Source organism: Octodon degus, unplaced genomic scaffold, assembly GCF_000260255.1.
Source record: "Octodon degus isolate 3935 unplaced genomic scaffold, OctDeg1.0 scaffold00069, whole genome shotgun sequence".
Lineage (NCBI taxonomy): Eukaryota > Metazoa > Chordata > Mammalia > Rodentia > Octodontidae > Octodon > Octodon degus.
In genome coordinates, this window is record NW_004524645.1 from 6591698 (window position 1) to 6610978 (window position 19281).

General features: G+C 37.9%; 1 pseudogene; it reads left to right on the forward strand.

Annotated features, from left to right (window-relative positions):
- Positions 1-9537: 9537 nt before the first annotated feature.
- Positions 9538-10082, forward strand: LOC101580503 (annotated as a pseudogene).
- Positions 10083-19281: the final 9199 nt, after the last annotated feature.

The window sequence follows — 19281 nt, forward strand, 5'->3', positions numbered from 1 at the left end:
TCTCTCTCTCCCCGGAGCTGGGGAATGAACTCAGGCCCTTGCACTTGCCGGGGAAGCACTTGGCCCCAAAATGGACATTCTCAATGAAATTATCCACTACCAGGGGCCAGTGAGATAGCTCAGCAGTCTAAAGCACCTGCTTAGACAAGCTTAGGCAAAGCACAGGGACCACAGTTGGATCCCTGGCACCACATGCTGGGCCAGCCCCACCCCCAGGGCAGGCTGAGCCTGTCATAAAAAAAATACACTGCCCTGCCAAAAGCTTACTTCTGGCTTACTGGGATAAATCAACATGAATCAGGACTCTATCTTCATGTGTTTACCAGAGACAGTAGAGCAAAACCTGGAAGTGTACTAATTTCTCTGTCTCTATCTCTGTCACTGTCTCTCTTTTTCTCGTTCACTCTGCCATTCTCTTTCCTGTTTCTTTTTGTTGGTGGTGTTGTGGTTTGTTTACTGTTTTTGTTTTTCTTTACTCCTTTCCTATTTCATCTTATTTTAATGTGATATAAGCATGATTTCTAGTCTCTTTGTGATTGTGGTTCTGTTCTGTTCTTTTTAATCTCTTCCTTCTCCCTTTCCTTCCAGTCTTCTGGAGAGGACACTTTCCCAAAGTTAGCATGATCTCCTTTTATCCTCCAGGCACATTTCTAATCTCTTTCTCTTCTTCCAGGTCTCTATTTTCTTCCTAATGCATTCTAAATTTTAACCTCTGAGGGAAAAAATGACATATTAAGGAATTATATACAGCATTTAATTTTCTGATTTGTTTTATAATTTGTTATATAACAGCAAATCTAGTTCAAATGGCTAATGGTGGCAAACTAATGGTTAACTCAATTTGTCATTTATTGTGCTAGATGATATTGTTATTGCTGATGTACCACTATAGCCAAAATGATACAGTTGCTCTAGACAGCAGTTCTTCTATGTATTCTAAGACTGACATTGACTAAGGGTCACAGAAAATACTGTGACACAGTGCCAAAGAATAGGGGACTGGGTAAAACAAGCATCAACTTCTCCTCCCCTATAAACTAAGAAGTAAAATCTTACAACAGACTCAAAACCCAAAAACCAATTATACCTGGTAGATACCTCAGATTATTCATTTCCTAATTGTTCTAAAAATTAGCAATGAAGCAACCAACCATAGGCAATTTACAAGCATCATGTGAGGTATTAAACCAAAAAAATAGGAGAAATGAGACAACACTTAAACAAGACTCAACCAGACATCCAGTTTACCAATGCCACCCAGGGGGCATTGAGGTGGGACAATCTGAAAGCCACCCAAGTGACCTCTCTGAAGTAACAAAAAAGCAACTGAATGAAGTTCTAGAAAAAAAAACTCAAATCAAAAATAATTTCTCAGGGGCCGGGGTGATGGCTCAGTGGGATAAGCACTTCCCTGGCAAGTGCAAGGGCCTGAGTTCAATCCCCAGTTCTGCCAAAAAAATAATAATTTCTCAGATAATTGCAAAGATGGTGTCTACAAGAAAATTCTAACTCCAGACATAAAAAAGAGGAACTTAAGAAAATTATGGAATCCATGAATGCTAAGCATAGGAAAGAAAAAAATGCATGAGAAAGATTAAAGTAAATATCCAGTAGAATAAAAATTCCACTGAAATGATCCACAGTAGATTAATCCAGTGTGAGAACAGTATCTCAGATATAGAACACAAGTTTGCAATTACTGATCATGAAAAGAAAGATTTCTTAAAAAGGAGAGACCATGGAAAATCAATCTGGCAGCTTCTCGGTGAGACAAAAAAGAATGATTTAAGATTCACAAAAGTTAATTTAAAAGCAGGAGACAGCACAAATGCTATTTAAAAAAAGCTGTACACAGACATGACAGAAAACTTCCTTGGGAAATAAACAGAATTTGACCTACAGATAAGTGAGACATGTAGAACTACAATTAACCACAATAAAAAGTTCTACAGCCAGGCATATCATAGTCAAGATTCCAGAAATTCAAGATAAAAATGAAATCTCAAAAGCTGTTGGGGAAAACAAACAAATCTCCAATAACAGAAATCCTATCAGAATCACAGCTGATGTCTCAGCACAAACCCTCAAGTCAAGGAGACTTTGGAGTGAAGTTTTTCAAATTCTAAAGGAAAATAAACTTCAACTCAGATCAATGTACTCCACAAAACTATCTTTCAAAACAAGTGGAGAAATAAGATACTCCCATGACAAAGAACATCTGAGGAAATTTATGACCATCAAGCTAGTACTCAAAAATATTTTGAAGGACATTCTATAAAGAGATAGTAAGAACTACACTCCATGACCCAAACAGAAGGAATCTACCAAGCAATGCAAATAACTGAACAGAGTAAGGTGAAAAAAAGAGGGAGGGCCCAAAACTAGAAACTAATATGACAAAGATAAGTCAATATATATCACTTGTAACCATCCTTTTTTTTTTTTTTTTGGTAGAACCAGGGATTGAACTCAGGCCCTTGAGCTTGCCAGGGAAGCGCTTATTCCACTGAGCCATCTCTCTAGCCCCTAACCATCAATATTAATGTTCTAAATTCACCAAACAAAAGACACAGATTGGCAAAATGGATCAAGAATCAAGAACCAATGTATACAAGAAATATATTTAATTCAAAAAGAAATTCATCAATTGAAAGTCCAAAAACAGAAAACAATACTCCATGGGACAAGAACTCAGAAAAAAAGAGGTAGCTATTCTCTTTTCAGACAAACTGAATTTCAAGGGAAGACTGATTAAAAGAAATAAAGAAGGTCATTATATCCTTGCAAAGGCAGCAATCAAATAGGAAGAGATAACAAAAGAGAAAACCATCATATAAATAGATATGCAACAACCACTAGTTCAACCACCTGAGTAAATTAAATATTAATGGGTGTGAAGATTCAAATAAGAAATAATACAACTGGATTGAGTATTGCAATACCATAGTGTCACAAAAAGACAGATCAACTAGACAAAAAAATCAACAATGAAATACTAAAACTGAACCAATATTTGAACAAATGGATTTAGTAGATGTCTACAGAATGTTCCAACCCACAAAATCAGAATATACATTCTTCTTCCTGAACACAGGATTATCTCAAAAATAGACCAACCATGGGTCAAGGGATATAGTTCAGTGGCATAAGCACCTGACAAGCAAGTTCCAGGTCCCAAGTTTACCAGCCAAGTGCAAGTTCCCAAATTCAGTCCCCAGTAACAACAACAAAGAAAATAGACCAACTACTAACACATAGAACATGCTGAAATAAATTCAAAGGAATGGAAATTATACCATGTATATTATCAGACCATAGTGCAATGAAATTGGAAATCAAAGGCCAAAGAAACCATGACAACTTCACAAACACATGGACATTAAACAGCAACCTCCTGAACAATGAATGTTTCGCAAATTAAATTTTAAAAATAAACAGTTACTATAAATAAATGATAATGACAATGCAACATACTGGAACATAGGGACACAATGAATACTGTCCTAAGAGGGAAATTTATAGCAAAAGAATACCCATACCAAGAGAACAGAGCAAGAGCAAGTCAACAAATTAATAGTTACTTCAAACTTCTAGAAAAAGATGATTAGGGTAAGCTAAAAGCTCATATGAGGGAGGAAATTAGAAAGGTCAGAGCAGAAATTAATGCACTGAAGACTAGAGAAACAATACAAAGAATCAAGGAGTCAAAGAGTAGGTGCTTGGAAATATTAAATAAAGTAGACAAGCACTTATCCTGGCTTGTCAAAAAAAAGTATAGAAAAGACTCAAATTCATGCAATTAACAATGCAAGGGGTAAAATCACAAAGGGACCTTGGAGAAATCCAAAAGATCATCTACACCTACTTTGTAAAGTTGTATTCTTTTTTTCAGTTTTATTTTATTTTGAAAACTTGTATTGCAATAAGATGGAAAATGCAGAAGAAATAGACACATTCCTTGATACACGTGAATTACCAAAGCTGAATCAAGAAGCTATAAATATCCTGAATAAACCAATATCAATCAATGAAATTGAAGATGCATTTAAAAACCTACCAAAAAAGAGAAAAGTCCAGTCCATGACAGATCCACTGCTGAATTCTACAAGAAATTTAGAAAAGACTTAATACCACTACTTCTCAATCTCTTTAAATTAAATTGAAAGGGAAACAATCCTCCCAAATCCATTACTAGAAGCAAGCATTGCCCTCATACCAAAACCAGAAAAGGGCCCAAGTAAGAAAGAAAACAAAAGAAAGAGAATTACATGCCAATCACCTTAATGAACATAGATGCAAAAATCCTCAGTAAGATATTGACAAACAGAATGCAGCAACTCATAAAGAAGATTGTACACCATGACGAAGTTGGATGTATCCCAGGGATAGAGGGATGGTTCCACATATTCAAATCAGTAAGTGTAAACATAATATTAACAGAGTTAAGAACAAAAGTCATATGATCATCTCAATAGATGCAGAAAAAGCTTTTGACAAAGTCAATCACCCATTCATGATAAAAAACCTACTGAAAATTCTCTTAGTTCAATGAGAAGAAAGATTTGTACTAATAGTGATTATGCAAGATATCATGTCTGCATCTTGCACTCTGAATAACTACTATGAAGATAACAATATGCAATGTATTAATTATTACAACTTTCCCACTATCCTTGTTTTAAAATGGTCTCATTGTGATTTCTTTCTCAATAAAATTAATAAAAAAAGAAAATTGGAATACATGGTCTTTATCTCAATCTGATAAAAAGCCATCTATGAAAGACCAATAGCCAACATCATACTAAATTGAAAAACAACTCAAAATCTTTCTCTCTAAAAGCAGGAACAAGACAAGAACATCCACTGTCTCCACTCTTACTCATCATAATTCTGGAAACATTAACCAGAGAAATTGGACAAAAGAAATAAATAAAAGGAATAATGATAAGAAAGGAAGAAGTGAAATTATAATTATTTGCAGATTACACAATACTTGAAATAGAACCCCCCCCCAAAAAAAACCCTGTACTTAAAAACTGCTAGATTCAATAACAAATTCAGTAGCACAGCTGGATACAAAGTCAACATTCAAAAATCAATAGCCTTCCTGTACAGGAATAACAACTCACTGAGAGAAAAATTTAGGAAATAATATCTTTCACAATAACATTTAAGAGCTGGCCAAATAGTTCAGCAGATTAACTCACCTCCAAGCAGGAGCAGGGGCCTGGAGTTTGATCCCCAGGCCTGCCATGCCAGGTCTGCCCCCGGGGTTGTGCTGAGAAGGCAATTGTGACTGAGTATGGTGGTTGTTGCCTGCTATCCCAGCTCTTGGGAGGCTGTAAACAGGCAAATCACTACAATTCTGATCTAGTAGTGAGACCCTGAACACCCCGTAGACCCTTCCCTAAAATACAACAACAACAAAAAAAGTATTCAAAAAAATGAAACACCTAGGATTCAATCTAATGAAGGATGTGAAACACCTCTATGTTGAAAACTACTGTGTTTCCAGGGATTCGATCAGGGGCACAGTGTTTGACTGGCAAGTGTGAGATTGTGAGTTTGACTCCCAGTACTGCAAAAAAAAAATCTACCCTTTGAAAACTACAGTGCTATGAAAAAGAAGAATGAAGCAGAAGTCAGAAAATGGAAAGATATCACTTGTTTTTGGGTGTGAAGATCCAATGTAGTGAAAATGACCGTACTTCCAAAACAGTTATACAGATATAATACAATTGCTATCAAAATTCCAACAGCGTATCTCACAAAATTAGAGAAAAGAATCCAAAACTTTATTTGGAACCAGAAGAGACCTAGAACAGCAATAGTAATTCTGGGCAACAAGGCAAGGCGAGGGGCATCACAATATATAACTATACTATAAAGCTACTGTGCTAAAAAGTGTGGTACTGTCAAAGAAACAGACCCAAAGATCAATGGAACAGATTAGAAAGTGGAAAAACAACTCCAAATATACTCAGCCATCTTATTTTTGACAAAGGAGCCAAACATATCCCCTGGAAGAAAGATAGCCTCTTTCATAAATGGTCCTGGAAAATCTGGCTCTGCACATGCTAAAGATTAAAATTAGACCCATATCTTTCACTATACACTAAACTAAATTGGAAAGGGATCAAAGATCTAAATATCAAAACAGAAAAATTAAGTCTGCTGGAAGATAGCACAGGTAAAACTCTTGAAGATGGTGGTGTAGGCAAATCTTACATGAATAAAACCCTGATTGCACAGAAACTATCTCGAAGAATCAGCAACTTGGATCTCATCTTATTAAAAAGCTTTTGCACAGAAAGAAAAATCACCAACAGATTGAAGCAGCATCCTACAATGTGGGAAAAATGTTTTGCGGATATTCCTCAAGTGAAGGATTACTATCAAGAACAAATAAAGAATGCAATAAAATCAGACTCCCAAATTTATTTATTTATTTGTTTATTTATCTATTTATCTATTTTGGTGGAACCGGGGATTGAACTCAAGGCCTTGTGCTTGCCAGGGAAGCACTTATTCCACTGAGCCATCTCCCTGGCCCTAGACTCCCAAATTTAAAGAACAAACCCAAAAATATGTTTCTGAGATGAATACATACTTCTCAGATGAAAAATGACAAAATGCAAATAATATATGAAAAAATTATTCAGCATCACTTCTCATTTGGGAGATGCATATTAAAACAACACTGAGATGATTCCGCCTTACCCCAGGAAGAATGGGTGTCATCAAGAAATAAACCAATAACAAATGCTAGAAAGGCTGTGGGGAAAAAGGAACCCTTCTCCAACATTGGTGCACTGTACAGTGACACACCCATTGTGGAAATTGGTGTGGAGATTCCTGACTATAATAGCTTTGAGGTCCCATTTGACCAAGGTAGTGCTATTCTGGGTATCTTCCCTGAATAAGTAAAGACATCATGCCACAGTGATATATGTGCACCCATGTTTATAACAACACAATTTGTAATTTCAAATCATGGAAATAACCAAGGAATAGATAAAAATTGTGGTCCTCTTACACAATGGAATACTACTCAACTGTAAAGAACAATAGAGTTTCATAGGTAAATGGATACAAGTAGAGACTATACTTACAAGTGAAATAAACCAGATGCACATGTTTAAGCTTCATATTTTCTCCCTAGTGTTAGAAGCTGAAAGAATAAATAAGACTCAAAAAGTACAACAGATCTTATAAAATGGTAAGAAACTTCCAAAGAAAAGAAAACTGAGATCAGAGAATATAGAAAATAAAAAGAAATATATGCTAACATAATTACACTACTAATTTCTCTTAGTTCATTGTAAAGAAAATTTTGTGCTCATATTGTTCAGACAATTAAATGCCTATATCTTGTACTCTGAGTAATTTAAAGATGACAAGAGACAATATATTACTTTGTTACCCACATATCATCTTGTTTTGAAATATTTTCTCTTTAAAATAAAGAGAAGTGGAATGTGGAGTGAAATTGACACGAGTTCATGTGTATGTCTTACTGCTCTATTATATATAAACACATTCAAAATGGTTTTACACAGGGATTCAGATTGATAATGAAGTATTGAAGTAGTACTAAAGACTATGAATATCTTAGCATGAATGATATTCTTAATGAAAATAGCTCAAAGACATCCTTAGGCTTAAGGGGCCATGTGTGTATAATGACTGCCTTGATTACAACAACCTGAAATTCTCATGCTGTACAGCATATTATGCATTGAGTTTGATTTAATCATTGGACTGATTTTTCAATTCACCAAGCTTTTCTCATTTCAATCTGTCATAAATGTTCATATAATCAAAATCAAACAATTCAATCCAGAATATATTTGTTATTCTTTACCCTACAAGCTCTGCATCTTAGTTGTCTTGCGCTTGGGCTACCTTGTGTAATGTCCTAGATCAGTGGTGGCAAACCGTTGGAGCACATGCTGCAGCTAGTTGTTTATTATCAATGAAAGCTATAAAAAGTTCACTACCATTGGCCTAGATTGATGCTGTGTCTTATTGGATTTAGGGGGTTTGAGTGGTGGCTGAATTCTAACCAGAGATCACTGGGTAAATGTTTCATGAGTTTTTGGATATTTGGATAAATATCCAAATATCTCAACATGCAATGTGTCAAAATCACTCCTCAACATGATTTTTAGGTTGGGTTCAGTTGGATAGTCCTCTGGTTTTGGTAGGCTTAGCTCACCTCAGCTCACTTTCTATAATCAGCTAATGGAGAGCTCCTGGTTAGTTGAGAATGTTCACAGCTGGGGTGACTGGTACTTGTCACGTGGATTACTATCATCCATTAGCTAATTTAGGTTTATTTGTATCTAGTGAAGTGTACTGAGAGCAGGAGAAGGGCAAACCTAGATCTCTGCTAATGCATGTGAAAGTACAAGGGGATGGAACCTATGGATGCTTTACCAGTGACCTACATCCCTAGCCCTTTTAAAAAGTTGAGGCTGGATCTCACTAAATTTTCCAGGTGGAAATCGATTTTATGACTGTTTTGCCTCAGTATTCCTAAGTACTAAAATTATGGATGTCTACTACCATGACCAGCTAAAGAGCAAATTTTGAACAGTCCCCACTCCTGAGTTTTTTTAAGACTTGAAAATGGCCAAAACATTCCATTTGTAATAAGTTCCTTGATTGATGTTGCTCCAAGGACCAGGCTTTGAGTACTACTGTCCTACATATTCCAATCTCTTTTATTTGATCTACATATCTAAAGATATACTCACATATCCTGATTGCAGTATATTTCTGATTTCTAACCACATTTGATCCATTCCATGATTACTTTTATTGCTGCTTTCTAGTTACATTTGTTTCAGCTGATCTTCCACTCCCTCAGATTTTGTTTGCATTGTGTAATGAACATAGGAGATTCAGTTGGTGTTTCCCTAAGGACTGCCAAGTGCTCTCCAGCCATTGTCTTCCTGGCATGATTCCTGACTATGATGCTAAAGCTATTCTTTTGGTTTCTCCATTTTTTTCAGAATACAATAAGGTGGCTGAAATCCCAGTCTAGTGGTGCTATTTGTTCTGTAAAGATATTGTCATCTTAGAGATAACAGATCAATCCCTCAAGGGTGTCATTGTGATACTATTAATCATTTCTGCTTCCAAGGTCTCCTAGGTCTCAGATTGACTCTAAACACTAGGAACAAAAGAAGAAATGTGTATTATTGTCCTTATGCTATTTGGAAATTCACCACAATAAGCAGAGTGAAACATTCATGGAATTTTTATATATGTGGTGGGAATTGGACATTGCAACACAGTATTATATCACTTTATGTACTCCCAATGCATTAATGTGACTCATGCATTAATGTGACTCATTTCCAGCCATTCAATCAAGTTTGTCTGGGCTATGAAGAAAAAGGAAAAGGGACAATGAAGTAAAGTTAAACCTTTACAGAAATTTCATATTACCCATATTAAGAATCAATCAGGGGGCTTGAAGCAGTTACCACTGGGTTCTCTGGCCAAGATTGGTTCCATGCATCCACAAGCATGAGGACTTTCTTCACAAACCTGTTCAAGGGCCTTTTTTGCAAAAAAAGAAATGCACATTCTCATGGTGAGGTTAGATGCTGCTGGAAAGATAATGATTTTTTATAAACTGAAGCTTGGTGAAATTGTGACCACCATTCCTACTATAGGGTTCAATGTGGAGACTGTTGAATACAGGAACATCAGCTTCGCTGTGTGGGATGCGGTTGTCAGGACAAGGTCTAACCACTTTTTGGCCACTTCTTCCAGAACATCCAAGGCTTGATCTTCTGGTACACAGCCATGACAGAAAGCATGTGAATGAGGCCTGTGAGGAGATCATGAGGATGCTGACTGAGGACAAGTTCAGGGACATTGTCCTCCTCATGTTTGCTAACAATCAGGACTTCCCCGATGCTATGAATGCAGCTGAAGTCACAGACAAGGTGGGACTGCACTCTCTGTGCCACAGGAACTGGCACATTCAGGCCACCTGTGCCACCAGTGGGGACAGGCTCTATGAAGGATTGGACTGGCTTTCCAATCAGCTCCAGAACCAGAAGTGAACCAGAATCCCCCTTCCCCTCACTTCATCCTTCTCCATCTTCCACTTTCCTTTCATGTGGCAAACATTGTGACTCTGTGGTCCTGAGTGCCAGAAGCTGTCTCCATGGATTGGTCACAGTGTGCACGCATTGTGCTGTACATGTGTAGATGAAGCCTGCAGCTAGGTTTTTATTTAATGTAAACAGTTTGTGTTCCCACTGAGGCAGTTTCTGGGGCTCCTATGCGATATTACTCAGCTTTTTTATTGTAAAGAAAAAAAATCAACTCACCGTTAGTATTGAGAAGGGATTTGGGTGCATGGGCACCTGGCCTGCAGGAGCCACTGAACTGTAGATTGGTGTCAGGATCCACTTGGCAGTTGGTGTATAACCCAAACTCAGTGCATTTTTAAAAATATCTAAAAACTACCAGGTGAGGGGAACACTTCAATGCACAGAAGGGAGACTATTCCTAGTGCAGTTAGGCCTGGATGCCGATCAGAACAGCTGTTCCTCTGGGAACTCCAGAGATGTGGCAAAACAAATGCCATCACTGTACAGTCACAGTCAAGGCCCTGTGTTCCTCCTATCTTTGGGTCACCTGCATTCCATAACATTGTGCTTGTACTCATGCTTACATGGCCACCTCAGGGTACCAGGGAGAGTTACGAGGGGTACAGAGCCCACCCTCCCCCTCGGTCAGCATTCAGATGGAGTGGCAGCCTATTCCCAGTGCCCACTCGGGACTTGTGTTGAGCAAAGTCTGGGTCTCACCAGCAGCGTGCAAGCTGGGTTGGTGGGTCCCCTCCAGACCACAGTCCCACAGCACACCCACCTCTATGTGTAAAGTAGCTTCCACCCTAGCCTGCAAAGACCCGATTTGTGATCAGAAAAGACAACCTCTACTTTTTTCTTCTGTATTTTGATAAACATTGAAGAAGCTGGAGCTGTTAAATTTACTTTGAGAAATTTCAGAACTGGTTTATGGGGTGTTGTGGTGCCTCTTACTGCTTTCAATACATGATTAATAATCAACCATTTTATATCCTTGTTTTCAGTTTTCATTTCGACAAACACTGTAATTATACCTATTAGAATGAAGTCTCTTAACCATTTTTTTAAAGAATCAACCAAGGGCCAGGGATGTAGCTCACTGGCACAGTGCCTGCCTGGCAAGCACAAAGTCCTGAGTTCAATTAGTAGTACAGTAAAAAGGAATTGACTAGCATTAATTCAGGTGATAGAGGAAGTATTCCTGTCCTAAGAACTCCGCATTATGGCCAAGGTATAGGTAACCATCCTCTCCTGATGGTAATAAGCTGGCTAACCCTTTTAATGCTTGCAAGGCAAGTGTAATCTTTTTCTGTATTTAGGAGAGGGTCTAAAGGGTCTACAGGGTCTCCCTATGCAGATCAGACTCATAGCAATCCTTCTGTTTACAGTCTCCCAAGAGCTGGGATTACAGGCACGCGCCACCCTGCCCAGTCTCAATAACCATCTCAGCGCGCATGAGGGGTAGGGCCATCACAGCACACCGGGGATTGAACCCCGGCCGCTGTGCTCTGCCTAAGCAGGAGCTCTAGTCTGCAGAGCTATCAGGCTGCCCTTTAATTTTTGAATCTGACATTATCAGGTGCTTTCTTTTCTACAGATGTGAACAATAGTTTCCACAGGGCGGTAGTGTTGCTATAGTGTTCATGGATATTCACCCTAATATCTTTTTTTAAAATTTTATTTATTTATTTATATGTGTGTGTGTGTGTGTGTGTGTGTGTGTGTGTGTGTGTGTGTGTGTGGCCAGCTCAGCCCACCAGGGGGCGGGGCGGGCTGGCATGTGGCACTGGGGGATTGAACCGCGGTCCCTGTGCTTTGCTAAGCTTGTTCTAAGTAGGTGCTTTAGACCACTGAGCCATCTCACCAGCCCCCCACCCTAATATCTTGCATTAAAAGTTTTTATGTCAAAAGAAGTCCTTCTATATCCTATTATTTACTTTAGCTGGTGAGTGTAGTAAGATCCATGTGTTGTCATGCAGACCATTAAGCAGTTTGATTTACTGAGAAAAAAATTTGGATCATATGCTCGGGTCCATCTGTGACCACTTCCATTTAAAGGCAGGATAGTTTTTATGTAAATGAAAATACCAATCAGACTCTGACTAAAATGTTTATTTAACTTTTCCACATAATTATCTGAAGGCACAAGCATTAATGAAATGTAATTCAATTCAACAGCACTACATGCCGGATAATTATTATACAGCTTATGTTTGAATGGATATGTAGCTCTGGCTAAAATATGGTTGAGAAATACTGTAGATACTTTAAAGAGATGACTTAAATTATCCACTAATGATTTTTGACTTATATTAAGTCTGAGATGCCCTGAAAGCAATGCATTTAAATTTGAATACTTTTTTTGTTTGTTTTTGCTGCAGTAGAAGCCAACTTTGGCATACTACTACTTAAATGGTAAGAGGGTTCTCCTGGCAACCTTTTCTGTGATACAGCCTTGGATTTTCATGTACAGTTGATTGCTTTAGACTCAAACTTGTGACACAGCCTGGACAAAATGAGGGTTTTCCCTGAAAATGTAGAACTGGGATTGAGATTCTGGTTTCTATCATACTTGCTAATTTGAAAAGCAGCAATATCAATCCAAGAGTGCTGGAATGATCCTATATTTTTACCGCATGGATTGGAGAGCAGAGAAATCTGGAGAGGAGAGACAAAAAATGTAGAGGCAAAAGAAAAAGAAATAAAGACTTTTAGAGTGATACAGTGCTGAAAAGTGGAGAGCACAAGTGCTGCCCTAAACCTTCAGCCTCATCCATTCCCAAGCCCATTAAGTTCATGTTTTTGTATATTAACAATAAACAGTGAGTTTTGTTTGTATTAGTTTGAAACTATTTTAGTCTTTTCCTGTTAAATGCAGTCAAAGGAGTAGGACAAGTGCCTTCTGTGAGCTACTGTCTAATCCTATGTCTTGGTTTGTATCAGAACCCTATAAAAAGACATTTTCATTTTGTGTAGAGATATGATTAAAGTATCTGCATTTGTACTGCTACTTGGGGGAAAGATCTTAAGGATACTTACACCTTATTTGTGTGAGCATGTTTGTGTGTGCACATAGCTATTTTCACCACCAAAACACTTACCATTTTGTAGTCATCTGTGAAAATCTTACTGAGCACCTTGTATATACCAATAATTATGATAAACCCTATTTTTAATTTGTTTTTCTGTTTGCTTGGTTTTTGGTTTTGGGTTGTGTTTTGTTGTTGTTGTTGTTGTTGTTGTGGTTTGTTGTTTGGCAGAATCATGGATTGAACTCAGGCCCTTGCACTTGCCAGGGAAGCATTTATTCTACTGAGCCATCTACCTGGCCCCAAAGCCCTGGTTTCAATAACATTTTGTTCTATTAGGTTATGATTGTTCTATAATCTATAGTATTTCCTAATTATATAGCCTGCCACGAAGCTTCTAGCTAAGTGTATTTGTCAATTATAGTGACAAGTTTATTTCATATTATTTCATTCCTTATACTTACAGTCCTATTTTCATTATATGATTCCTGACCATCATCTAAATTCCTTTTAAGTACCCTGTGTTAATGTCTATGCATTTTTATTTTTAAATGTACCTTAATACTTTTTTAAGAAAGTGGGACACAGATTATTTACAATTGGTACTAGTGAGATTTTATTTCAATTGGCCAGCTGTTGGAACAGAGATGATACTAACTTAGCACTCAATACAAGATATGGCCATGCTTTTTGTAATGTGGATGAAGGAGAAGAGACTATCTGGAGAAGGAGGTAAGGAAAATGGGAGATATGGGGAAAGAAAGGGAAGGATGGCTGGAAGGATGAGAAAGATTGACTATTTGCCACATTTAGTGAAGATGGAAGTAAGCATGCAGAAAAACAGGCAAGAGACAAATATAACAGCATAGCACAGAACTGGGCTTTGAACATTCACACCCCTTTCATTTATCTTCCAGAGGTTTATCACATGCCTAGAAGGAAATGTGTTGAGGGCTGAATAGAAAAGGCAGAGTTTGCCCTCAGTTATCACACCAACTTTGAGGGATCATTATCTACAATCTCATTTAGCTGACTCAGATTTAAATATTTAGATCTGGGATGCTTTTACTTTTTGTATCCAAAATGGCTTTCAGCAGGTTTTCTGACTTTATTTTTGATCTGTGTTACTGACTCCACTTTTCTCCTACTGGACTAAATGGTGGTTGGGTGGCCTTTTCTAGCCTTCACCAAGCCCTTGTTATTTACTGCACACCCCAAATCAGGGGTGAGTCAGTACCAGGCCTACATCTGATAGTTTATCTCACTGATGTCAATGACAAATCCTGAGACAGGGAAGAAAACTTGATATTGGCAGCTAGGGCTGCATGTAAACTGGCAATTTAGAGTAAAAATCCAGCTGCCCATCCTTCGGCTCTTTCACATTTTAACAATGGATGGTTACTGGCAGGCGAAGTGAGGCCTTTGCGGAAAAAAAGAACAGAAGATTGAAAATCATCCAATCTTCATTACTAAAATTAGAGCTTTATTACTTCTCTTCACAGGATATTCTAATAAGCCAATTATAGGTTGATGGGGAGAGATTTTCATTCTCTGTGTGACTGCAAATGAATTCTATGAGATCAGTAAAAATAATACTAGCGCATAGAGCTCCAAGAGTGATTATGATGTATGGGTACATAAACAATGCACATATGCACATGCATGTGCGAATACACAGAGTGGTGAAACTTTCTTCCAATTCGATAAAATTTAGTCATGTTTGTAAGTCTGCATTTTAGGCTATGCTACATTTAAAACATTACTGTAAACATTGCTTTGGAACATTAAAAGGAAAAAAAATCAACTGTTTCTATTTGATACAATTGGGGCCAGCCATATAGCTTAGTGGACTAAAATGCCTGCTTAGGCAGACGAATGGGCCAGGGTTTGATCTCTGGCCTGCTGGGCCAGCCCCATCCCCAGGGAGCATTGAGATGTCAATGGAGACTGGGTGGGGAGGCGTGCACCTATAATCCCAGCACTTGGGAGGCTGAAAACAAGAGGATCTATACAAGTCTGATCTGGGTAGTGAGACCCTGTAGACCCTGTACTAAATACATTTAAAAATAACATATAGCCTCTGGGAACACAATAATAAATTAGATAATAATGTCCAAGGAATTATTTATGGAACTTCATTATGCCTGGTTACAGTAGCCTATATTGGAAGTAAATGTATATATGCTATTTATAATGAAGTAGGTGATGTATTCCACATATAGGTAACATGATAATGCTATATCATTTCCAGAATGTTCTAAGCTGTTTCCAGAATTGTTCAGAATCATATTCAGCATATTTAAATTGTTACACAATTCAGAGGACAGACAGTTGGGAATGTACTACCTGAAACAAAAATCGTACACAACTTTTCTCATGACATTCTGGATTATAGGACAATTGATAAAATTTTCTATTAAATAATTTTACAGGGTCTTACAGAGTTGGTAAAGGTGAAGCGTATAAAACCTAGCAATGGACCAAAGAATAGTTGATTGTTAGGTGAATTGTCTTAATTGTAAATATTATACTCATTGTCTTAGTTACTTTTTACTCATTGCTGAGACAAATATTTGACACTCAAAATTAAGGAAGGAAAGGTTTATTTAGCTCACAGTTTGTGGAGGTTTCGGTCCATATTCTGCTGGCTCTAAGGCAAATGGCAGCAGTTCATGGCAGCAGAAAATAATGAAGAGCAGAGGAGGAGCAGCAGCTGCAGCGTCCATCAAGCCTCTCTCTTCCTTCTACACTGACTGTGAAGATCAGTGCTCCATCGTGAAGATCGGAGCTCCTCAAAAGTAGTGTGGCTGAAAAATGGTGCTTTGAAGACTAGGGCTTCTCCGACCAGGACTTCTCTGAAGAAGCTGGATGGAGAAGCCTTCCTCAACTCCATTATTATTATTATTATTATTATTATTATTATTATTATTATTATTTTAAGACAGGGTGTACGCAGTGTACATGGTCTCACTGTGTAGATCGGATTCCTAATGATCCTCCTGTTTACAGCCTCCCAAGGGCTAGGATTACAAGCTCACCCCACCACACCCAGTCTCAGCATGCACCAGGGGCAGGGCTGGCATGGCAGGCCAGGCGATTGAACTCCCGGCCCCTGCACCTGCTTGCAGGCGCTTTAATCCACTGAACTATTTGGTTGGCCCTGCTCAACTTCTTATATACACTTTTTGAGCTGAGCCACTCTGGGGCGAGCCCTTACAGGGCAGGGCCCCCATGGCCAGGAATCATGCTGAGCCAATCCAGCCAAGCTTCAGACATCTCAAGTTGACACAATGTATCAACCACCACACTCATGTATGTAAAATACAGAGTGGTTTGGATAGGCATTAAAGGTCATAAAATTGAGCATGTGAAAAGAAGAGAGTGTTTTCATCACTGTTGTCATGCTCAAGATAGAGTATCCTTCAAGTACCAGGTATAATGCGAAGCTTTTCACTCTCTAGAGCATGTTAATTTTCATATCCTGTATTGTTATTTCTCTTTTACACATTGTGCTAGTTAAGCTTATTTCTAATTTAATTGGTTTGCGACGTGCCTAGGGAGTTAGTAAAGCACACTTGTGGGTATGTCTGAGTGGTCACTTGGGTATAACCTTGGTACTGCATCAAGACTCTGACCTTTTTCTCTTTGGCAGTGTGCTCTTGCTATGTTTTCCTCTTGCCATGGATTAGGCAGCTTTCTACACCATGCCTTTCTTCCTGGCAGTTTCTACCTGGGAACCATTTGACTGTGCACTGAACCCTGAACTCTGGAGATGTGAGGTAAATAAAACTCTTCTCCTTTAAGTTGTGTGTGTTGCGTACATGGTCAGTGACAGAAACCTAATAGAAGAACAAAATCAAACTTAAGGTACATAAATATATTATACTAAACTCTAAATTCTGTTATCCATCTAGTTATATGGTACTTTGAAATCACAATGCTAAGTGTTTCTGATTTGGTGCCCCACTTAATACATTTAAACTCTGAAGCATTCAATAAACTTTTATGAGACTGAAGGGCAATTCTCTTTCAGTGTGAACCATGAAAGAGATACCTCAAGATATTTAAAAATCCACTTCCTGACTATCCAAGAAGTTCTCCCACTTTTCAAATTTGTGATACACAGACAGACCAGAGCACAAGATAAAATACTCATTTTTTTAATTTATTACCCATTTAAAAAGAGAAAAACAAAAAAACAAAAACAATTACTTGTGAGACAGTCTGGTATTAATTGTTATGCTGTGACAAGAAGTATGTATTTAGGAGACCAGAATGACAGGCATTCCAGGCGTGACCCTTCTATTACACACTGCTATCTTCAGTGCAGTTGCGTGGTTCACAGGTATCAGCATATATAGTCAGGTTGAGAATCCTACCAATTAACTGTTAGTTTTAAAAACCTGCTGATATTTCTCAGAATCATTACCTTGCCCGTCTTGTGCATACAAGTGTATAGCATTGTCCCTGTCCTGTTTCCCAGCTTTGCTCTTTATCCTCTCCTAGTTATCCAGTCCACAAGTTCTCGCTTTTCTTTTGGTTGTGTTATGCCTTTCTATTTTTATTTCTTCTTTTGAGTTCTTATACTAGGGAGAATATATGATATTTACACATGTGGGTCTGGTTTATTTCACTTATGAATATATCTTCAAGTGGCATCCACTTAAATTTAAATGCTTCAAGTTTATCATTCTTTATTGCTGAGTAATACTCCATTGTTCAAAAATACCACATCTTATTCAACCATTCTTCATTTGACGGGCATCTTGGTTGTTTCCAAGATTTGGCTATCACAAATTGTGCTGCTATTAATATAGGTATACATATATCACTATGATGTGATGTTTTCCGTTCCTCTGGGAAAATTCCCAGTAGGGTGATAGCTGGCTTGAATGGGATTACCAGTCCTAGTTTCTTAAGGAGTCTCACACTCATTTCCATAATGGTTGCACCAGTCTACATTCCCATCAGCAGTGGATAAACCACTTGTTACTATGCTAAGTATTATAATGGATTTTCCTACCTGACTGTCCGAATGGCAGAAAAATGGAGAAGTTACTGTACAGATTCTGGAGAAGGATGACCTAGATTCCTCCAGATCCTGGCAGCACCACTTAGTATCTGTTGGCTTCTAACTCTGTCTCCCTGTAATAATAAACTCATTAATATGGCAGGAGGGGCCGGGGAGATGGCTCAGTGGAATAAGCACTTCCCTGGCAAGTGCAAGGGCCTGAGTTCAATCCCCAGTTCTGCCAAAAAAAAAAAAAAAATGGCGGGAGCTTGGGACCATAAATTTTGATCTACTAGAATTCATAATGTATTATCATATGAAAAACGTGTGGGTGATAAGGTAGACTCTATATGATGTGCCTTGATCTATCATGTACTAGTTTTAAAAATTTCAAAAATGAAGTCACGATGATATGAAAATAGCTGCTTACTTGACTAATAACATAAACAGAAGGAGATCTTTAGATCTTATTAAGACCTCTCTTATATGCTTCTCATTGCCTCAGGGAGCGGTTTCACTTCAACCTATTCAGTATTTCCTGCTGGTTAGTGTCCTGGATTTTTACTGTGATCTGAAAAGGAAAACAAGTCTAGGATACTGAATGTTGCAATTATCTCAACTTGATGACTGGTAGAATGTGAGCATCATTTTATGAATAAAATGATGGATATGAACCTTTAGGGATATGAGGGATGTTAAGTAAGAAAGTGTGACAGTGGCATTGAGAGGTGCAGTTCTTAGCCAAGTTTTTGATTAGACACCAATGTAAACACAGAAAAGGAAGAAGTACAGCTTTTGCAGCAACTACAGAGATTAATTTGGTATTGATAATGTTAACTTGAAAATAAAAGGCTGCATACTGACTTTGTAAATTGAGATGTACTGGAGACACTATGTCATGTTAGTGACGGGATCTGTCATCTCTGAAATACACATAGTCAATAAGGTCATATCAAGCCATCTATCTTAAGGGTTGACACAATTAAAACAGCACGTGGAAAGCATTTTACTGGTGGCAGCAGCAGCAGCAGAAACAGGAGAAAATAATGTTTATTTTGCTAAATACCTAAGCTTTTATTCCATGGAGCATTTGAATGTTATATTTATACCCAGAAACAAAGAAATC